General features: G+C 43.0%; 1 protein-coding gene across 1 annotated transcript in view; it reads left to right on the top strand.

Moving 5' to 3' along the window:
• Positions 1–7952: 7952 nt before the first annotated feature.
• Positions 7953–24415, top strand: part of LOC122941847 — a 32261-nt gene continuing 15798 nt past the window's right edge. The window contains exon 1 of the transcript XR_006390529.1: positions 7953–8212. The gene's annotated coding sequence lies outside the window, so the exon portion shown is untranslated. The remainder of the gene's footprint in view (positions 8213–24415) is intronic.

The raw sequence follows: 24415 nt of genomic DNA, 5'->3' as shown, positions 1-24415 counted from the left end.
AAAAGTTTTGGGATAGTGTTCTGTGGACTGATGAAACAAAATTAGAACTGTTTGAGCCCATGGATCAGCGCTATGTTTTGAGGAGGAAGAACAAGGCCTATGAAGAAAAGAACACCTTGCCTACTGTGAAGCATAGCGGGGGGTCAATCATGCTTTGGGGCTGTTTTGCTTCTACAGGTACAGGGAAGCTTCAGCGTGTGCAAGGTACCATGAATTCTCTTCAGTACCAGGAGATATTGGATGAAAATGTGATGCAGTCCGTCACAAACCTGAGGCTTGGGAGACGTTGGACCTTTCAACAGGACAATGATCCCAAGCATACCTCCAAGTCCACTAGAGCATGGTTACAGATTAAAGGCTGGAACATTTTGAAGTGGCCATCGCAGTCACCAGACTTAAATCCGATTGAGAACCTCTGGTGGGACTTAAAGAAAGCAGTTGCAGCGCGCAAGCCTAAGAATGTGACTGAACTGGAGGCTTTTGCCCATGAAGAATGGGCGAAGATACCCGTAGATCGCTGCAAGACACTTGTGTCAAGCTATGCTTCATGTTTAAAAGCTGTTATAACTGGAAAAGGATGTTATACTAAGTACTAAGATTGAATGTCACTTGTGGGTTGAATAAAACTGATAATGATGTGAGCACAGAAAAGACATTTGTGGTTATTTCATTATAAATGTTATGTTATATTTGTCTGACTTACAAGTGCCTCTGATTTAATTGTAAACAAGATGACTGAAATGATCAAAATCAATGTCAAACTGGCCAAATACTCAATTTCAGTGGGGGTTGAATAATTTTGAACACAACTGTAGATTTTGAGAAAGCGCATGATAGGGTGTCGCATAGGTTTATGTTTAGTGTGTTAGCTAAAATGGGTTTTCCAAAGAAGTTTATTGATGCGGTTAGGGGTTTGTATGTAATGAGGGAGTTTTTGGTTAATGGTGTATTAAGTAGGCAGGTGAATGTTAGGACAAGCCTGCCTCACACCTGACCTATGTCCCCTGTCTTCTTTATTTGTGTAATTGAGGTGTTGCTTTGTATGATTAGGAAAGATAAGATGATAAGAAGATTGTTGGTTCCAGGAAGTCAGGGTAAGACAGTGAAAGTGCTTTGTTATATGGATGATGTGGTGATAGTGAGTGAGAGTGTAGCGGGGATGAGTAGGGCAAAGTTATTGTTAAGTCTTTTTTGTGCTTGATCTGTCCGGACCTGCTGGTGGAGGGTAGAATGCCCCCATAGTTTATAGAAGGAATGATCACGATCTTGTATAAGCCGAAGGGGGAAAGATGTGACTTGAAAAACTGGCGTCCCATCTCTCTCCTGAACGTGGACTACTAGATACTTGCCAAGGTGCTAGCCAATCGGCTGAAGGTTGTCATCGGCAGAATCGTCCACCCGGATCAGACCTGCGGCATTCCTGGCTGTAGGATTGCAGACAGCCTTGCTCTCATGAGAGACACGGTACAATACAGCAAAGTCTTTCCTGTTGGTATTCTGGCACACATGGCTGACTTCATGTTAGGCTGCCTTTCCCGCGACCTATACGCATTTTAGACAACACTGATTACTGGGTGTTCACCCTTCTCGATGCCTGCTACAAAGAGAACATTCCTCAGGTGAAGAGGACGAGCAAAATGGTGCAATACCAGAAGTTCCTTGTTGAAAAATTGCTCCAAAAATTTCCATCTGACAATGCTGGCGGCAGAGTCCGTACTTCCTTGAGCAACCGAGGAGGGGAGACAAGGGAAACACACAGCAGTTCCAACAGAGGCAGGGCAACACTCTCCAAGGCCTTGGACAGTTTCATGACACCCTGATGCGTGGCCTACTGTCACAAGGAGGGAAACGTTTTGGAAGATGGTTAAGGAGTATGTAGCAGACCGTGTCAGCGTCCTCAGTGATCCCTCAGTGCCTTACCGCTACTGGGTATCCAAGCTGGACATGTGGCATGAACTGGCGCTCTACGCCTTGGAGGTGCTGGCCTGCCCTGCCGCCAGCGTTTTGTCTGACCGGGTATTTAGTGCTGCTGGTGGCATTATAACAGATAAGCGTATCCGCCTGTCAACTGAAAATTCTGACAGGTTGACTCTTATAAAAATGAACAAGGCCTGGATTGCCCCTGACTTCTCAACTCTACCAGAGGAAAGCGGATTAACATAAAGGCACTTTAAATGTGTTGTTTATAATGTACTGAATATTCTGCATTCCCATGCACCCCTTCCACCACAAAAAAGGGTATTGGGTTAAATCTTCCTTTTCTCCTTCTCCTCCTTCATAATATCAACATGCTTATTCGTCGCATACAATGCCCTTGTATATAATTTTTTTTACAGGGACAGCTCACCCGCAGGCCCTCTCATATAATTTTTTATGATAGGGTCAGATCACCCGCAGGCCTTCTCATTTAATTTTTTACAGGGTCGGCTCACCAGCATGCCCTCACCCATAATGTTTTAGATGGTCAGCCTCAGCAGCAGACCCTCACCCCTAATGTTTTTCAGGGTCACCAGCAGGCCATCAATCATACTTTTTCCGTAGACTGTGTCCGCTGCGGACAGTTAAATTATCCACGCCACATCTGCTGTGTAAAGTGTGCGGATATAAAAAATATAATCTTTTAGAGCGTCAGCTGACCAGCAGGCCCTCAGCGAAAATCTTTTACAGGGTCAGCTCACCTGCAGGCCCTTGTATATCTGTGAGATACAGTGTACCTTTGCCGTAGATGATGCGAACAGTGTCATTACCTGTGATACCTCTCCTGTATAACATTTCCTGTAATCTTTTAGTACTCATTCCAATGATAGGGCCTCTTAAGAGTCCTGTATTGTTATTTATCGTCACTACCTCCCTGAGTCTAAGGGGGTAATTTGTGCGCCCCCCTCCTGCCTTTGATGGAAGTGGTAGCCATAGCCGTTACTCAGGCTCCCTCTCCAGAAGCGAACCCTGATTCCTCGTTACCCGTGGTCACCATGGTAGGCGCATAAAATAACATCGAAAGTTTATAGGGCAGACATCCAAATGGATCGTCGACTTCTCAGGGACGTGCGGTCACCCAGAAGTTATCTAGAGTCAACAAAGTGGTGTGACTAGAGCATATATACAGTACCCAGGACAGCCTGAATTCTGTCAGAACTGTCTTAGTTTTGGCCATGTTAAAGATAATTGCCAAAAAGGAACTGTTTTGAGACAGGTCATGTAGCCTCAGATTGTGACAGAGGCTGTAAGTGTCACCTGTGTGGTTCCGATTCACACCTGGCCAGACAGTGTGCAACCCTAGAGGAGACCAGGGAACAAGGCAGATCCTATGCTGCAGTTGTGAGGAATGACCCTCCTCCTGTTCTTCCTTCTGTGGAGGTACCTGAGGAGACTGTAAACATTCAGGAGATGGAGGAGGTCTCCCCAGAAGCTGTTTTGGACTTATTGTCGGCTGAAGGGCAAGGACTTCCGACCCCAGATTCAGAGGTCCCTGAGGACACGGATGAAATAGTGGTAGATAAGGCGTCCCTTAAAAGAAAGCCAGAGGAGGAGTGCTCAATTCCAGCGAGTCAAAAAATTGAAGAGTTCTGAGGGGGGGGGGGGGGGCGAGGGGGATTCCCTTACTGCTTCTGTAGATTCGGACTCTTCTTCAACTTTGTCGGGTCCGATGTATTTGGAAAGGGGTATTGTTAAAAAACTCTGCACTTTACCAAAAGTATGGAGGACATAAAAAAGGGGGTTTCAGGGTCCTCTGTCAAACAGGAAAAGTGTAAAGGGAGGGAAAAGTAAATACTTAAGATGTGATGTATGTATTACTATTTCAATTGTGACATAACATGCAGTTTACTGTTGGTTCTCTCAATGTGAGGAGTATTCACTCAGCAGTGGGAAGACCTGCAATTTTTTATCTGATTTTGAGTTATGCCTTTGACATTTTATGTTTACAGGAATGCAACTTGCAAGAAGAGGGTATTATTGAGGTTTTTTGAGTGAAATGTTACAGGTTGTTCAATGTATATGCACCAACTGGATGGAAGGAAAGGGGTGAAGTGTTTGAAAAACTTTTTTTTTAAGGGGGGAGGGAAAAAACCTTGTTAGTTGGGGACTTTAATTGTACAATAGGTGAAATGGAGAGGAGTAATGTGCGGTGGGGAAAGTGGTGTGGACAGCACAGGTAAAGAGTTGATTAGTATCAAGGCCGATTTATTGGCCTGAATTTGTGGGAGGGGCGCCCTGCCCTATATCTGCTGCTCACCTCTCACTACAGGGGACGGACGGCAGCAGTGTTCCTGTTCCAGCCGGCGGCGTCAGCAGCTCCTAGGCAACAGTGCGTCACTTCCGGTCAGCGCTTCCCCCTGCAGTCCGGCGTCCTGTTCCTCCTCGGGCGGCGGGTAAGTGGCCGCTGCCTCAGCGCAGCATCAGCTCGGTTGTCCGGTCGGTGGGGTCGGTCCCTTTAAGGTATGAAAGGGACATCCCCACACCGGAACGACAGTCTGGCAGCACGCCCCGCTCCCACGTGACTTGCGGGAGGCAGCGGGACTCCGTTCGCATATGCGCAGGAACTCGGGTTGAGTTTCATCTGTCTGCTAGGGGGGAGTCTTGTAAGGGGCTTAGGAGGGGGGGGGGGGGAGATTGAGACGGCATGGGCAACATATCAATGAGGCTGGATGCTCCACATGCACGTGTAGGAGAGGTTCAGTCACATACTTGTGTGATGGGCTGATTAACTGGTTACATCAGTCTGGGCTATCCAAGAAGTGCATGTGTCATTCAGCCTGGCTGGGTTTTAACCTTATCGGACGACCATAGTTTTGCACATCACCTTTAATGTTACATGTGGGGGGCAAAGTCTGGCACGGGCCGCCGTGCTGTTAGTTAGGTAGGGGGATTGATACCATACAGTATGTCTGTGGTAAATTATTGGGGGGGGGGGGGTAGTGCTCCCAGTTACATGCGCTCCTAGACTTACGTCAGTAGGGGCGCGTCAGACCCTTCACATTGCATGGCATTTTATTTAATTGTTTTGGTTCAGTTTGGCAGGATTTCTAATTTGCCTGTTTTCATGCACTTGTCGCAATTTGCATATATGTTACTACATAGATAGCTGCCTTTTTTTGCATGGGCCCGTCAACCATTCAGCCGACTGCGGCGACACCCCACGGTGATGTTTATGCACGTGGTTCAGATCACTAATGTCTATGCTTTTCCTTTAGGTCTGGCTCTCGTTTTAATTGCTTATCGTCACTGCAAGGTCATCCAGGTATGGTTTATTGTCAAAGAGAGTCATGGTTAGGCAAGTCCCCGAGTCATACTGGTGCTGCATGAGTGGTGGAAAAAAAAAAAAAAAGGAACATAAATCCGCCATTACAGTCTCTCTCGCATGGCTTCTCTGGTTAGAGTCCCTCACGCGTGGCTCCGCCGTTAGAGTCCCTCACGCGTGGCTCCGCCGTTAGAGTCCCTCACGCGTGGCTCCGCCGTTAGAGTCCCTCACGCGTGGCTCCGCCGTTAGAGTCCCTCACGCGTGGCTCCGCCGTTAGAGTCCCTCACGCGTGGCTCCGCCGTTAGAGTCCCTCACGCGTGGCTCCGCCGTTAGAGTCCCTCACGCGTGGCTCCGCCGTTAGAGTCCCTCACGCGTGGCTCCGCCGTTAGAGTCCCTCACGCGTGGCTCCGCCGTTAGAGTCCCTCACGCGTGGCTCCGCCGTTAGAGTCCCTCACGCGTGGCTCCGCCGTTAGAGTCCCTCACGCGTGGCTCCGCCGTTAGAGTCCCTCACGCGTGGCTCCGCCGTTAGAGTCCCTCACGCGTGGCTCCGCCGTTAGAGTCCCTCACGCGTGGCTCCGCCGTTAGAGTCCCTCACGCGTGGCTCCGCCGTTAGAGTCCCTCACGCGTGGCTCCGCCGTTAGAGTCCCTCACGCGTGGCTCCGCCGTTAGAGTCCCTCACGCGTGGCTCCGCCGTTAGAGTCCCTCACGCGTGGCTCCGCCACTAGGGTCTCTCACAGAGAAAAACAAAGGCAAAAAAATAAATAAATAAAAAAAAATAAACAAAGAAATAAAACAAGAAACAGTTTCGTCACTGGTAGGGTCACCATGAAGGTGGAACTGCGATCGTTGTTAGGCATGCTAAATTTTGCGATGCGCGTTATGCCTCAAGGTAGGTCTTTTGTAGCTAGGTTGTTACTACTCCTATCAGAAGCTCCCTGTCAGGATAGTCCAGTGTTCCGGGACAGTCAGGCGCAAGCAGATTTAAGCATATGGGACCACTTGTTGAGTCATTGGAATGGCGTGTCTATGTTTGTGCCGGCAGTCTCGCACAACTCCCCCATTATATTCTCCAGCAGCAGGGTGGACACTGGTTTCGCTGCATTTTTGGCTCCCATTGGCTGAACGGGGCGTGGCCACAGGAATTCCCCGGTCAACGAAGGCAAGGGATTTGGATCCCGTGGTGGCGGCAGCCTAGGTTTGGGGTGACCAGTGGACAGGCCGCATCGGGTTCTTTACCTCTGATAGCTCCTCCACCATGACTATCCTGGTCAGTGGCGAATCCAGGTCTCAACTGGCCATGTCCTTGATGAGGCGTCTGGTACAGTTGTCGCTCGTGCACAATTTCCTGTTCTGTGGCTCCCTCGTACATGATGCGCAGATAGTAGCGGTTGACGCCCTAGCTTAGCAGAATTACTTTGTTTTCTCAGGTGTAGGGATGGTCAGGGGCACTGGCCGATCGCGGCACTAACACCCCTCTGTTACCCTTCGGGGCAGCAGCCTTGTCCACCTCCCAATTCATAGCGCATGTGCGGATACTGGCGGTCAATTTGGGTTAGACCCCCTCACTGTGTCAGGACATTCGTTCAGGATAGGGGCAGCATCGGCCGCTTCCAGGAATCATGTCCCGGCACACTTTATCCGTAAGTTGAGCCGGTGGCGCTCGTCTTGTTACGGCCGATATGTTCCAAACCCTGTTAGTGAAATTTCATGTGCCTTTCAGAGTTGGGCGTGGTAATATGGCAATATACATGTCTTGTGTTTCATGCTGGGTTTTTGGCCTCTTTCAGGTGTACTCTCGACGGAAGCGGTTATGGCACAATTCAGACCGCTTAGTTCTGTTGTGGGTGAATGAAGGGGTAGGTTCGTTAACGCATAGCCCCGACCACAAGTCTATTTAATCTTAAAGATGCATTTAGAGAAAGATGATGGTTCTTTTGGTTTTACCCAATATTTCATCTAGAATTGATTTTGTCTTTATTTCTAGGTTCTTTTCCGTCATGGAGTTTAAAAGGAGAAGGGTTCCTTTCACGGATCATGCCTGGGTTGAGTGTGTGGTGAGCAATGGTGGTAGGTATGAATATGGGAAGGGTGTATAGAAATTGAATGTATCTTTGTTGAAGGATGAGTGTATTTGTGAGCAATATAAGGAGTGGTCCAGGATTTGGGAAATAAGGAAGGGAGAATTCTATAGTGTGTCTGAATGGTGGAAATGGGCAAAGCAAGAAACTAAGACATTTTTTGTTAAGAAAGGGAAGAGTATGAAAGGTGTCAGAGAAGATTAGAATATTTGTATGGATGTGGAGAAACTAATGAAACTGTGAAGTTGATGTTGGATGAAAGAGGGAAGAGAATAATGGCACAAGCGAGAGTTGAAGTTAAAGAAAAGATGAGAAGTTTACAACATTTTTTTTCAAGAAGGCTTTTATAAAAAAAACTGAAATGGTAAGTGTGTTTAGAGAGGACGGTGTGGAAGTAATGAGGAAAGATGAGGTGTTGGATGAAGTGTGGAAATTTTATTCTGAGTTGTTTTCAGAGAAGAGTCGTGACTGTAGGTTTGGAAGAAGAATGTTTGAGTTATGTGGAAGGGAGTTTGAATATGGTGGATAAGGATTTTTTGAGCAGTGATATAAGGAAAAGAGAAATATAAGAGGCTGTGAATGGGATGAGGAAAGGGAAAGTAGCTGGGAGTGATGGGTTGCCTGTAGAATTTTATTGTACGTTTTGGAATGTGATTGGGGTTTATGTGTGGGAAGTAAGTAAGGAGGTATTGGATAGGTGGATTTTAACAAAAAAAGTATGAAAGAGAGTATAATTGTTTTGTTGTTTAAAAAGGGTGAAAAGAGGTGTTTGAGAAATTGGAGGCCGATAGTGCTCCTAAACTGCGATTACAGGTTGGTGGTGGTGCGGCTCCAAAAAGGCAGAAGGTCCGGATGACGCCGGAAGAGTACATCAAGCCAAGTCCATTAAGAGAGGGTATGTACCCTGAAAATCCTATTCCGGATAATGTTGTATTTTTAGAGGCCAGGGATTTCGGCTCAGGCTTTTCGAATCCCAGGGGAATAGGATAAGGAAGCAGAGGAGGATTGACAATTATGTTAGAGGAAAAATCCTTACATGGCTACCAAAGCTACACTTAATGCGCTGTCACTAAAATCAAGATCTAAGAGGGTTGCCCTCTGACTTTCTCAAAAGCCAAAAAGCTGATATAATTGCTTTGCAGGAGTGTGGGATAGCGGACTCCTCAGCTGAGAGACTGGACAGATCGGGCTTCCATTTGGTCTGGGTCTCTATCAAATAGGAGAGATGGGGTGGGGATTTTGCTTAAAAATAAGGAAATGAGTTTTGATAGTTACACGGTGGTGGAACTGGGGAGATGTATGATTGCGGTTGTTAAATTTAGAAAATGGAAGGTGCGGATTGTGAATGTGTATGGTTCTGTTAAGAAGGAGGAAAGATTGTATTTGAATTTTTTTTATCTTTTTTTTGTCTGGAAGAATACCTACAATTTTATTAGGGGATTTCAACTGCGTGATTGAAGGTGAAAAGAAGGACGTGACTGGTGGTAAATTGTGGCAGATTGTAACGGATCATATGATGTTATGTTGTGTAGAAAGTAACGTTGAAGAAGGATATGGTCGTGGTTTGTGGACATTAAATATAAGTCTTTTAGAGGATGAGTTTATTATAGCTGCTTTTAAGACTGAATATGAGAGATGGAAAAAAAGGAAAGATGTGTAGAGTGATGTGTTAATGTGGTGGGAGTGGGTAAAGGGTAAAATTATATATATTTTTTTAAATGGGGATATAAAAAAGCGCGAATGTTGAGAAATAAATATAATGACTTAAATGTAAGATATAAATGGTTATTAAAGATGAGAGCAATGGGTGTTGAGGTGAAAGATTTATTGGAGGATGTAAGAATACAAAGGAAAAAGATAATAGAAAAGACGGGTAAGTTATTTATAGATCAAAAGTTGAAATTTTGGAAAAAGATGAGAAATGTACTAGATTCTTTTTTAAAAAATGTGTGAAAAAAACCCAAATATGGATGTTATTCTGAATAAGGATGGAGGATGTGTTAGTGGTAAAGGAAATGGGCGTGGGGGAGGAGTTTTATCAAAAAAAAATTCTAAAAAGAGGATTGATAAAAGTCTAATGGATGATGTTTTGAGACATATGGAAAGAAGACTTAGTGAAGAAGAGTGTGGTCTAATGAGTGATGAAATTACGGTTGATGAATTAAAGAATGCTGTTATGGGAAATAAGAAGAATAAAACCCTAGGAATGGATGGAATACCTGTGGATTTATATATCAAATTTTGGTGGAGATTTGTCAGGTTATGTGGGAGCATGATGTATTATGTAAAAGTATAGTTGTTCTTATACATAAAAGAAACTTGATTAAACTTGAAAACTGGAGACCTATCTCCTTGTTAAATAGATTATAAGGTGTTTGCTAAAATGTTGGCAGGTAGAATGAGAAGTGTGATAGGGAGTGTAATTGAAGAGGATCAAGTATGTGCTGTTCCGGGTAGGAGTATGTTTGATAATTTGGTATTATTACAGGTTTAATTGGAGATAGTATGTATCGGAAAACGAAATGTATGACTTTTTTGGTGGATTTTGAGAAAGCTTTTGACAGGGTCGAGCATGAATTTATGTTTGTTGTTTTGTATAGAATGGGTTTACCAAAGGTCTTTTTGAACTGCGTAAAATGCTTATATAAAAGATGTCAAAAGTAGATTTTTGGTGAATGGAAGAGTGAGTGAGGAGGTTGTGATTCAATCAGGAGTAAGACAAGGATGCCCGATGTCACCTATGCTGTTTATCTGTGTAATTAAACTTTTACTATGTCTGATGAGGAGAGATAAAGTTCTGAGTGGAATGTTGATTCCTGGGAGTATGGGTAAAACTGTGAATGTGTTGAGTTATATGGACGATATTGTAATAATAAATGATAATATGGCTGCGATGAGAAGAAGATTATGTTTGGATTTATTTTGTGGAGCATCAGGATTTAGGGTTTATTGGGACAAGTGTATTTTTAAATACTTTGGTGACAAGTATACTAGACTGGAAGATGTGAAAAATAAAGAAGGTGTGGTTAAAGGGTCGGGTGTATGGTTCAATGATTATCTAAAAGAGAATTAAAGTTGGTATGAGTGTGGTAAGAAGATTGAAAAGAAATTACATTTTTGGAGGATGAGCGAACTTACGCTTGTTGAAAGATTTTGATTATTAAGGCGGTTGTTTTGCCGATTATTCTTTTTGTATTTTCTGTATATCCGGTAAATAGAAAGAAAGTGAAGATTGTTGAGAAAAAGATTTTTACCTTTTTGTGGAGTAGCCGTATGGAGAGACTCAAAAGAGAATATGTATATAAGCTGGTTGAGAATGGTGGGTTAGGGATTATGAAACTTCAATTCTTTTTATGTATTAATTATATTAAGTTGATTGTGTGTTTGTTAGGTAAGAATAATAAGAGTTCATGTATGGTACGATACATGGCTGGATGGATGTTGTATGGTCTAAAGTGGTTTATGCGAGAATACCTGTTGCCTTTAGGTGTCCCATGTGGTATATGATGATTGCAAATTTTATTAAGGAGAATAATTAGTGGTCTTTTGGTATGAATGATTTTAAAGATAAGAAAGTAGTGATGAGGAGAATTTGACAAAATGAGGTTGTGTGTGATATCTCAAATTTAAGATCGGATGATGCAATAGGAGTTTAGAAGAATTTTTCTATTGTTGATGTGACAAATAGGCAAAACGAGATTGCATGGATGTGTTGTCAGAATATTTTACCAGTACCAAAAGAGAAGATAATTAATTCAATCTGATGTGTGTCCAAGAGAAGGGTGTGGTGAAAGTGAATCTGTGAGACAAGCTTGGAGGATTGGTTAAGGAATTGACTAGTGTTACTCATATTAATGCAAAAAGTGCGATGTTTGGAATGGGTGCTAGTGGGTAATTAAAAGTGAGGATGATGTGGTTCATTATGATATGCATAATGGAAAGTTTATGGGATGTATGAAATTTGATTGTTTTCAAGAAAAAGTAGAAGTATTAGTTTTTGATTGTGTGAGATTAATCCTATCGAGATTGTATGTTATTTATGTTTGGGATCGTCAGAAGAGTGATATGGATGCAGAGGGAGTGTGGAAGCACAAGAAGTGGAGGTTTTTGGTGAAGGATTGACAAAGTTCAAGTAAATAAAGGAAATAAAAAAATTAAAAATATATATATAAGAGAAGAAAAGAGAACCGATGATGAGTTGATAGAGGCAACTTTGATGATACACTGATGTTTCATATTATGTTGCTGATATCTAACCTGAAAGGTTTAAAAAAAAAAAATATATATATATATATATATATATATATATATATATATATATATATAGAAACCAAAATGCGGGTCCCAGCAGCACAAGACAGAGATATAGGTGCAAGTCCTCTCAGCCGTGGGCTCAAGCGGCTATAGATAGATAAACATCAAAAGGATGAGGCAGCACTCCAGGTAAAGTGAAATGGTGGATCTTTTATTCCCTCTGCAACGTTTCAACCGTCTCAATGCGGTCTTTCTCAAGCATATCACAAGGTGTCATACAAGGGTATATATACCCACAATACATAGCAATCAATTATAGTGACAATTATTCAATACACAACATGATTAGTCCATACAAAATATAATTGTGTTCGGATCGGCTATCAGAAAGGTGTCCCTAACCTATCTAACCCTAACTTCAACAAGCAGTAGAATTGTGCCGTAACTGCTGCTGTAGGGCAGCCTAAAGGGGGCCACCCCTATATGAAGTGACTGTAAGATGGCGTGGGTGGGTGGGTGAAATCAGCTGAACCGTCGTCAGCCTAGGCCTACAGGAGCCTATAAATAGCCTAGTACCCAACCAGCCTGGCCTCACAGGTGCAAGTAAGTAGCCATGTAATCAGCCTCTCCTCTCACAAATACAGCAAAATACTAGTATCTTGCTTAACACTTATGTTCGGATCGGCTATCAGAAAGGTGTCCCTAACCTATCTAACCCTAACTTCAACAAGCAGTAGAATTGTGCCGTAACTGCTGCTGTAGGGCAGCCTAAAGGGGCCAAAAAGCATAGACCTTATTTAGAGTAAATATATACATACCATTACGATTCCCGCTTTGAACGCCGAAAACTCTACCCGATGAAGGTGCGGAATATACCGTACATATCAGCGACTTCTATATACCTTACCTCTTTGTCACGTGCCGTTGTTTTTGGAGGTAGCTAAAATTGATGTTTTGAAAGAGCGGTCGGTAGTCAGAAACGATTTACCCCTATGTTGACGATCATATGAACATATTACAAGAAGGTCTGAACCCGGGAGCTGCCGACTGAAATAACAATGGTGAATGTGATGGAAGGGCTTAATGAAGTCCAACCATTCGCTAAGGGCCCTGCTCGGACACCAACTATTGCTGGTAGCAAATACTACACCTATACTTCCCCAGGCCACTGCTTAAATTATTTCTTATTATTAATAAAGGACCCAAAAACTTAGAGGATGGCATATGCCGCTTAACTCTGATAATGGATCGGGACGTAATCGCCTGTAGTCGTGACAGGACTTATTAACCTGTAGACGTGACAGGATTTCGTAAACGCCTGAAGACGTGACAGGACTTATTAACCTGTAGACGTGACAGGATTTCGTAATCACCTGAAGACGTGACAGGACTTATTAACCTGTAGACGTGACAGGATTTCGTAATTGCCTGAAGACGTGACAGGACTTATTAACCTGTAGACGTGACAGGATTTCGTAATCGCCTGTAGTCGTGACAGGACTTATTAACCGCCAGGCGTGAGAGACCCTAATGGCGGGGCCAGGCGCCAGCGAGGGAAGAAATGTAACCTGAAGGAAAGCAGTTATGTTCATTAGGAGAACGGTATCAGAGCGGTGCACTGACTGCCCCAGAGAAAATACTGAGTAACCATGATGTAGCAATGAAAAGGAAAATGCGGCCTTAAGTGGAAGCCGAAGTGATGTATGAACAGGTGGGTGAACGCAGCTGTGGATGTGAGTAGTGCCTGAAACATGGTATGGGCCCAGCTGTGAGCATGAAGAGCACTGTATAACGCAGCTGTGAATGCAATCTGAGATAACAGGGTATCAATGTTATGCAACAGCAACGCATGAACGCAGCTCTAGTGGTGAACAGAGTATAAATTGTAAATGCAGACACATGGACATAGCTTTGAAGGTAACGCCCCCACATAATGCTGCAGGCTTTTTTTTTTTTTTTTTACTCTCAGGGATGGTCACCACAGCACCACCCAAAAAACACAAAACGTGTATGAACATGAACCTTGGAGCAACGACAATAAGGCAACATATAATGCACCTATACCCCAGCACAGAACCACTGATACATGCGTGCCCATAACATACAGTTTATAGATAAACCACTCTTACCTACAGGAGCATCAGAACTCAAATGCGGGCGCCTCGATTGATCTGCATGGATCCCCACATAGAGACCCCTGGTATACACGCCCCAACTCCTTGCATGTTTGGCGTTAGCTACGGATGTGCCCCTGCATGTTAAAAACACACACATTTTTTATTTTATTTTTCCAATAGAGGAAACCTGCGACCATACCTACACCAGGCGCCTGCTAGGCCAACAACTATATGCAATGACCCCCAACGAGCCCCTAGACAGCCGAGCATTCACTAGACCGTTAGCACCCCGCTCTGCTTTGAACCAGAGTACTGCGCATCGCATGCCGCCCTGTAGGCACCATGCCATCAAGTGCAATACCACAGCATTTTTATTTTATTTTTTTCCTTACCATTGATATAAAAACACAGCGTGCATGACTTGAACCAACTAACAACCCTCATACAACCGTTTAGCGCTACATGTCGCGGACCGCAGCGTTGGTCCCGTGCAAACCACTCCGATCCTACCGTGAATACCAGCGCCCTGCTAAGACATTCTGCCATCGCCCAGCCGTAAGGAGCCTCCACACCATGCTGCTGTATCCTAGAGCTGACTCACAGGTAGTGAAATCAGCTGAACCGTCGTCAGCCTAGGCCTACAGGAGCCTATAAATAGCCTAGTACCCAACCAGCCTGGCCTCACAGGTGCAAGTAAGTAGCCATGTAATCAGCTTCTCCTCTCACAAATACAGCAAAATACTAGTATCTTGCTTAACACTAAAGTGCATAGTGCAATCTACAGTGAATCTATCTGACATGATTACATATAACGTGATGATTTACATATCATGATACATTACAATACAATGTGTACAAATCCAGCAATTCTGGTAACGGCCTCAACTGTGAATTAATTATTGGCCTGTAATTCATCAACACACTAATAGTCACCTGTGTATCTATAAAGAGTGCAATTATAACAACTAAAGTTAAAAACAACTCACACCGTAGCACATGTGCAGGGGCGCCAAAATCCGCGTCCTCACTGTCGAAACGCGCATGCCCAAACTGTCAGTTTAGGCATGCGCGACTGACAGTTTGGGCATGCGCGTTTCGACAGTGAGGACGCGGATTTTGGCGCCCCTGCACATGTGCTACGGTGTGAGTTGTTTTTAACTTTAGTTGTTATAATTGCACTCTTTATAGATACACAGGTGACTGTTAGTGTGTTGATGAATTACAGGACAATAATTAATTCACAGTTGAGGCCGTTACCAGAATTGCTGGATTTGTACACATTGTATTGTAATGTATCATGATATGTAAATCATCACGTTATATGTAATCATGTCAGATAGATTCACTGTAGATTGCACTATGCACTTTATTATATTTTGTATGGACTAATCATGTTGTGTATTGAATAATTGTCACTATAATTGATTGCTATGTATTGTGGGTATACAGTTGTGTTCAAAATTATTCAACCCCCAATGCTGTAAAGGGTTTTAGGGAATTTAGTGCACATTTGCAATTGTGTTCAGAATGAAATCTTACAAGGACTTTTTAAAGAACCAAATGCAACTAAAATGACATCAATTGTTTTTGTAATACAGTATTAAATGTGTTTTTTTGTGATTTCTTCATTGACACAATTATTCAACCCCTTAAAGACTACCACTCTTAAGAACAGAGGTTCATTCAAGTGTTTTCGATCAGGTATTGAAAACACCTGTGGATGTCAAGGAGCAGCAATCAAGCATAATAAGCACCAATTAGGCAGATTTAAAAGGACTGTGATACTCAGCTCCTTCTAGACATTTACTGGTGTGTTTACAAACATGGTGAAGTCAAGAGAATGGTCCAGGAAGACAAGAGAAGAGGTGATTTCTCTTCACAGGAAGGGCAATGGCTATAGGAAGATTGCAAAGATGTTAAACATACCAAGAAACACCATAGGAAGCATCATTCGCAAATTCAAGGCAAAGGGCACTGTTAAAACGCTACCTGGTCGTGGCAGAAAGAAGATGCTGACTTCGACTGCTGTGCGCTACCTGAAGCGCGAAGTGGAGAAAAGTCCCTGTGTGACTGCTGAGGAACTGAAAAAAGATTTGTCAGATGTGGGTACTGAAGTTTTAGCTCGGACAATAAGACGCACACTGCGTAATGAAGGCCTCCATGCCAGAATTCCCAGGCGCACCCCCTTGCTGTCTCCAAAGAATATGAAGAGTCGACTGCAGTATGCCAAAAGTCATGTGGACAAACCACAAAAGTTTTGGGATAGTGTTCTGTGGACTGATGAAACAAAATTAGAACTGTTTGGGCCCATGGATCAGCGCTATGTTTGGAGGAGGAAGAACAAGGCCTATGAAGAAAAGAACACCTTGCCTACTGTGAAGCATGGCGGGGGGTCAATCATGCTTTGGGGCTGTTTTGCTTCATCGTGTGCAAGGTACCATGAATTCTCTTCAGTACCAGGAGATATTGGATGAAAATGTGATGCAGTCCGTCACAAACCTAAGGCTTGGGAGACGTTGGACCTTTCAACAGGACAATGATCCCAAGCATACCTCCAAGTCCACTAGAGCATGGTTGCAGATTAAAGGCTGGAACATTTTGAAGTGGCCATCGCAGTCACCAGACTTAAATCCGATTGAGAACCTCTGGTGGGACTTAAAGAAAGCAGTTGCAGCGCGCAAGCCTAAGAATGTGACCGAACTGGAGGCTTTTGCCCATGAAGAATGGGCGAAGATACCTGTAGATCGCTGCAAGACACTTGTGTCAAGCTATGCTTCACGTTTAAAAGCTGTTATAACTGGAAAAGGATGTTGTACTAAGTACTAAGATTGAATGTCACTTGGGGGTTGAATAAAACTGATAATGATGTGAGCACTGAAAATACATTTGTGGTTATTTCATTATAAATGTTATGTGATATTTGTCTGACTTACAAGTGCCTCTTTGATTTAATTGTAAACAAGATGACTGAAATGATCAAAATCAATGTCAAACTGGCCAAAACACTCAATTTCAGTGGGGGTTGAATAATTTTGAACACAACTGTATATACCCTTGTATGACACCTTGTGATATGCTTGAGAAAGACCGCATTGAGACGGTTGAAACGTTGCAGAGGGAATAAAAGATGCACCATTTCACTTTACCTGGAGTGCTGCCTCATCCTTTTGATGTTTATCTATCTATAGCCGCTTGAGCCCACGGCTGAGAGGACTTGCACCTATATCTCTGTCTTGTGCTGCTGGGATCCGCATTTTGGTTTCTGTATTATTGGACTTCCCCAGCTTGCACCTTACTCCATTTCTTACTGGATCTCCAATATGGATCTCCCCGACGTATTCACATACACCAGGGCGGACGAGGAGAGGATCTTGCGGGGTCTGGTGAGTGATCCCTCTTTTTTGTCCACACCCACCTTGATTGAGTTAAAGAGAAGCTTTTAGGCAGACGCCAAGAAGATTGTGTCCACTGACTTGCACCTAATGACTCTTGGTCAATATTTTAGGGAACATAGAATCCCTAGAGGCATACGTTCACAACTTAAACCGAATCTTTTCCCTGCCGAATCTGTTTATACGCAAAAGTTTATACAGATCTCTAATAAATATGCCTATGACATTATTCTCCTGAATTTGGAATATCTACAACAGGAACTGGCGGATAGCAGGACGCGGCAAGCCCAGACCACGTCGGCTTTCGAAACTATGCTGGGGCAGGATGAATTTAAAGTCTATAAGGACAGTTGTATGGAGTATTTATCTAAATTTACCAAGGAACAAGAAGCCACCAAAAGGAAGAAATGGCAGCGGGACGCCGATGATTACGCTAAAGGCAAAATCTATACATGGCAAAATGACATATCCAAGAGACAGTTCTCTTCACAGCGATAGAGTAATAACAGGAAACACTACCAGTCGGGACAGTCTGGGTCGTCGGCCACCCAAAACCCTACACCTATGAAATCTTTTTTAGAGATGGGCCCCGGGACAGTCAGAGAACCAGACGGGGTGGCAGAAGACACCACAAGTGGCGGAAATCCCAAATCGCCAAGAACAATCAAACCTATGGCGTTGCGCAGGAAGGGGAATCAGGCTCAGTGAATAATCTGTCTACTGTGGTAAATATTTCCTCTGTGCCATTGTCTGATTTACAAATTAAGGTGTTGTCTAAGGGCCTTTCATTCTGCCCCTCAACCAGGGTCGATTGGTTCAATCTGGAGGTCGACCTGCAGCGCCTATATAGGAACATTGAACTCAAGATATGGTTTGCAGGCCGCCCTCCTGTGGAGCAATCGACTGCTGGTACTGAATTGAGGTTGAAATCCTTTGGGTTGTTCAATAAGAGTGATTTTCCACCACATAGTGGTTCGTCTGCTCTAGAAACGTTTAAGAAGGCTGTCTCTAGGGATGTAGCCTCATTACGTGAGGAGGCTACCAATATGCCTTTAAAATATCCCAATATGACTTCTTCTGAGGTTGTCACTTTGGAGGGGTTGTGCCATGACAGCAGCCTCACCATCAAACCAGCTGATAAGGGTGGTGCGGTTGTTGTCATGGACACCTCTAAATACATCCAGGAGATCAGGAGACAGCTGGGTGACCCGAGTGTCTACAGGAAGTTGGCTGGTGATCCGAGGTTTGAGATTGCAGGATGCATCAAGAAGGTCCTGGACGCAGCTTTGCGTCAGGATATTATTGATGGTGAACTTTAATCGTTTTTATCTGTGTCACAACCACGTACACCAGTTATATATGTACTCCCAAAGATTCACAAATCACTGATTGACCCACCAGGCCGCCCCATTGTTGCGGGCACTGGCTCCATTTTCTCCAACATCTCTATTTTTCTTGACAGATTACTCCGACAATATGCGGTTACTGCCAGGTCATATATTAGGGACACTGGTGATTTTTTGGATAAGATCTCTGACATTGTGTTGCCGGACAATTGTCTCCTGGCATCTTTTGACGTAACGAGTTTGTACACCTCCATTGACCATGATAGGGGGGTGGCTGCAGTCCGGAGGCAGTTGTCGGGCAGTAGCCATTCTTTACACTGTCAGGATTTTATTATCCATCTTCTTGATCTGGTTTTGAGAAATAATTATTTTCTGTTTATGGAGAGTTTTTATCTCCAGTTACGAGGGACCGCCATGGGGTCGAATGTGGCACCCACTTATGCCAATGTCTTCATGGCGGCCCTCGAGGAGGACCTTGTCTATGTATCCCACCACTTCAGGAATGTCCTGGGGTGGTGGAGATACATAGATGACGTCTTCCTCATCTGGCAGGGTGATTCCACCTCGTTAGGGAGTTTTCATGATTTTCTGAATAACATGGACCCGGACATTAGTTTTACCTTGGTACACTCGGCCACCCATGTCCAGTTTCTTGATACCACGGTCACTATAGTGAACAACACACTATCTACGGATATTTATACCAAGCCTACTGACTGTAACACGCTGTTACATTACAGCAGTTGTCATCCGAGGTCAATCATAAACTCTGTACCCTATAGTCAATTACTTAGGGTCAAAAGGGTGGTGCAGGACCCTGACCTACTCCCTACTCGTTTTTCACAGATGGTACATAAGTTTAAAACACGAGGCTACCCTGCTCAGGTGATTAATAAACACCTCATCAGGGTGAGAGATCTACAACAGGTACCATCTGAGAATACATGTAGTAAAATTGAGAGGATACCGTTTATATCTACGTACTCGGAACAGAGTGCTTCTATTGCTCAGATTGTCCGTAAATACTGGCCAATACTTAGGAGTAATTTTCCTAATATTACAGCCTTGACTGTGCCACCTTTGCTTTCTTACAGACGGGATGCCAATTTTAGTGATAAGTTGGTACGGGCAGACATTCCTACTAAGACCTTGGTACAATCTCATATTGGCTCCCGGAGGAGGGGTTCTTACCCTTGCCTGGGTTGTGTTAACTGTTCTTACATGACCAAGGGTGAGAAGTTTACGCATCCAGTTACAGGGACCCAATATGAGATTGGTCATTTTTTAACATGCAATAGCTCCTTTGTGATTTATGTGCTTTCCTGTCCTTGTGGTCTCCTTTATGTTGGGGAGACCACTTGTGACATGAAGACACGTTTGAATAATCACCGGTTCTCAATTAGACAAAAAAGAAAAGATCTGCCCGTTCCAAAACACTTTGTGGAGGCTAATCACAGGGAGAAGGATTTGAAGTTTATGCTAGTGGACCAGATTACCCTGTCTAGAAGGGGAGGGGATAGGACGCTGGCCCTTAAACAGAGGGAATTGAGGTGGATTCATCGCCTCAACACCCTGAGACCTTATGGTCTCAATGTCGATTTCAAGTGGAGTGTGGTATAGGAGGGGGCTCTTTGCTACTCCCGTTGGATCCTCAATTTGCCGTGCCCTCGTGTATGTGAATATTTATTGGTGTCATCAACTATGGAATTTAATTGTGTATATATGTACAATTTTTCTATTTCATCCTCTTACATATATTTTTTCTTTTTCTTTCTCCAGTTATTGGGACTCCACCTATGTTGTTCATGGACAGTGGGCGTCTTTTTGTCGATATGTGGCGTTGGGGGAGATCTTTGGGGCCTGTGTAACTGTATTTCCTTCAATAAGAAACTCAATGGGTCTACTGTAACTATATTACTTTTCTGGAGTGGTGGTTTCTTTTTTTGTCTCATAGACATGAGGGACGGTTTCTGGATCTGGGTACCTTGGCATGGACGTGTCTTGGATCCCATGTCCGTTATGGACCGGGGGTGATGATCGTGAGAACGACGTGGCCCTGTGGTCCCCGTCCCATTGTCGTATAACATGAGTATGGCACAGATTATTTAGGGGTTACCCATGGTGCCGACATACTCGGACCACGTTCACTCCGATCTCTAAATATGTATGATGACCCGGTGAGGTGTTCACTAACCCTCGCCTGTCTGCCTTCATAGATTTTATTTTAGGCCTACTGTTCTCCCTCCGCTGATTTCTGTTAGTTCGCGCCTGCCCTATGCCTGCCGCGGTACTTCGTGGGGCCGCTGTGCATGGTGTTGGGCCTGTTGTTGCCATAGCAGCGACGCCACTTTGGTAGGCGTGTCTGGCCGGGTGACGCGGGCCCTGCATCGTGGGCGGGTCTCGGCGACGCCTCTGGTTTGGTCATGTGGCCGCTTCCCTGGTCGCGTGTCTTTGACGTCACGTTTCCATGGTGACGGCTCCTGGCTTCTTTCTGGATGGTGTCGCGTCTGTGACGCGACTGACAGTTTGGGCATGCGCGTTTCGACAGTGAGGACGCGGATTTTGGCGCCCCTGCACATGTGCTACGGTGTGAGTTGTTTTTAACTTTAGTTGTTATAATTGCACTCTTTATAGATACACAGGTGACTGTTAGTGTGTTGATGAATTACAGGCCAATAATTAATTCACAGTTGAGGCCGTTACCAGAATTGCTGGATTTGTACACATTGTATTGTAATGTATCATGATATGTAAATCATCACGTTATATGTAATCATGTCAGATAGATTCACTGTAGATTGCACTATGCACTTTATTATATTTTGTATGGACTAACCATGTTGTGTATTGAATAATTGTCACTATAATAGATTGCTATGTATTGTGGGTATATATACCCTTGTATGACACCTTGTGATATGCTTGAGAAAGACCGCATTGAGACGGTTGAAACGTTGCAGAGGGAATAAAAGATCCACCATTTCACTTTACCTGGAGTGCTGCCTCATCCTTTTGATGTTTATATATATATATATATATATATATATATATAACAAGTGGAAAGTTGTGTCCTGCCTCAGTCTGCACTTCAGCTTGTCCTCTGTCTGCCCAGTGCTGTGCTGCTTGCTTCATACCTGCATCTAGTCTGTAAATCTCCTAATGCAGCGCAGCTGTAGGTTTGTTCCGGTACCTGCCCAGTCTGCTCACACCCCAAATCCAATTAAGACTGACTAACGGATTAATTGGCTTATTTATCAACTGAATGAAGTGTTTGGACCTCCACGTACCTTGGTTTTGATTGGCCTGTTGTGCACATGGGATCCTCAGCTGTTCCTGGAAATTGTCAGGGGTCCGGTCACTGGATGACATCACAAGGGGCCCTGACGGAACACTGAACAATGGGGCCCTGACATCACAATTAACAATGGCATTTAAAAAAAAAAATGTATCACTACTCTTCACTTCTCCTTTCCCACCTCCTATTTGTCTTTCTGTTTGACATGCTTTGGCGATTTCACAACTACATAAACAAGACCAGCAGAGGAAGACGGCAGTACGACCCCGAAAAGACAGAAAATCCTGATGACCCCTGGAGGCTATGAAGAGGCACACCCGCTCAAAGAGAGTGCATACCCTATATCCCAAATCCCAGATTATGTGGCTTTTTTAGAAGATCAAGGGACTGGGGCCTTCACATCAGGCTTCCTGCCTCCCGGAGAAGTAGGGTGAGGAAGCAATGGGGAACCGGTAATTATGTAAGAGAAAGAATTCTTACATAGATGCCAAAGCTGCATTTAATACGCTTTCCCTAAATGTGAGATCTATAAAATCAAGGGCAAAGAGGGTTGCAGTCTTTGACTTTCTTAAAAGCCAAAAGGCAGACATTATTGCTCTGCAGGAGTGTGGAATTTCAGACTCCTCAGCTGAAAAGGATTGGTTAGATTGGGCTTCCATTTGGTCCGGATCTTTAACCAATAGAAATGATGGTGTGGGGATACTGTTAAAAAACTAAGATTTGAGTTTTGATAGTTATATGGTGGTGGAAGTGGGAAGATGTATGATTGCTGTAGTGAAATATAGAAATTGGAAGGTGGAGTATGCATTTTGGGAAAAAAAGGAATGAAGAGTATAATGATGTGTTAGTTAGTGGTTAAAAGGTAAAATCTAATCTTTTTTCAAAAAATGGGGATATAAAAAAGAACGAATGTTAAGGGATGAGTATAATGACTTAAATGTTAGATATGAATGGTTATTAAAATTGAGAGCAATGGAGGTTGAGGTGAATGATTTGTTGGAAGAGGTGAGAGTACAAAGGAAAAAAATGGTGGAAAGAAAAGGTAAAAAGTTAATTTATAGATCAAAAATAGAATATCTTGATAAAAATGAGAAATGCACTAGATTCTTCCTTAAAAAAGTATGTGGGAAAAAAGCAAATATAGATGCTATCCTGAATAAGGATGGAGAGTGTATTAGTGGGGAAAAAAATGATGGGTGTGGTGGAAGAATTTTATCAAAATCTATTCTAAAAAAAAGTGGATTGATGAAAGTTTAATGTATGATGTTTTGAGATATATGGAAGGAAGACTTCGTAAGGAGGATTGTGCTGTTATGAGTGACAAAATCACAGTAGAAGAAATAAAGAATGCAGTTACGGGAAGTAAGAAGAATACAACTCCAGGGATGGATGGGATACTAGTAGATTTATATATGAAAGCTTGGAATTGGATGGGTGATAATTTGGTGGAGATTAGTACATTTACTGTATGTGGAAGCATGGTGTATTATGTAAAAGTATGAAAGAAAGCGTGGTGGTTCTTATACATAAAAAAGGTGATAAAAAAAACTAGAAAACTGGATTCCTATATCCTTGTTGAATGCTGATTACAAAGTTTTTAGTAAAATGTTGGTTGGTAGAATGAGTGTGATTGGAAGTATAATTGAGGAGGATCAAGTATGTGCGATAATTTAGCATTATTGCATGATTTAGTTGGAGATTGTATGCTTTTTGATTGATTTTGACAGAGTTGCACATTAATTTATGTTTGTTGTTTTGCAAAGAATGGATTTTCCAATTATTTTTTTTGAATGGTGTCAAATGTTTATATAAAGAAGCTAAGAGTAGATGTTTGGTGAATGGGAGGTTAAGTGAGGAGGTTGAGATTAAATCCGGAGTAAGACAAGGATGCCCGATGTCACCTATGTTATTTATATGTGTAACTGAAGTGCTGTTATGTCTGATGAGAAAAAATAAAGTTATGAGTGGATTGCTGATTCCTGGAAGTATGGGTAAAACTGTGAATGTGTTGAGATATATGGATGATATAGTAATTATAAATGATAATATGGCTGCCATAAAAAGAGAAAGACTGTGTCTGGATTTATTTTGCGGGGCATCAGGATTTAGGGTAAATTGGGAAAAGTATTTTTAAATGTTTTGGTGATAAAGATACTAGATTGGAAGGTGCGGTTAAAGTGTTGGGTGTATGGTTTAGCGATGATTTAAAAGAGAATGAAAGTTGGGATGAATGTGGTAAAAAAATTGAAAATAAATAAAATATTTGGAGGATGAGTGAACTTACGCTAGTGGGCAAGATTTTGATTATCAAGGCAGATTTTGTTTGTGTTTTACCTATTATTTTGTGGGGTAGTCGCATGGAAAAATAAAAAATAGTATGTGTATAAGTTTAGTGAGAATGGTGGTTTGGGACTTATGAAACTTAATTATTTTTTTTTGTATTAATCATACTAAGTTGTTTGTGTGTTAGGTAAGGGTAATAAGAGTTCATTTATGGTAAGATATACGGCAGGAAGGATGTTATATGGTTTAAATTGGTTTGTACGTGATGCAAGAATTCCTGTTGCTTTTAGGTGTCCGGTTTGGTATGTGATGATTGAAAACTTTATTAAGGAGAATGATTTGATGTCTTTTGGTATGAATGATTTCATAGTGAAGAATTCGACAAACTTGAATTGCTTGTGACATTTTAGG

The sequence above is a fragment of the Bufo gargarizans genome, chromosome 6 (genome assembly GCF_014858855.1).
Source record: "Bufo gargarizans isolate SCDJY-AF-19 chromosome 6, ASM1485885v1, whole genome shotgun sequence".
Taxonomy (NCBI): Eukaryota; Metazoa; Chordata; class Amphibia; order Anura; family Bufonidae; genus Bufo; species Bufo gargarizans.
This window is presented reverse-complemented; position numbering and strand designations above follow the sequence as displayed.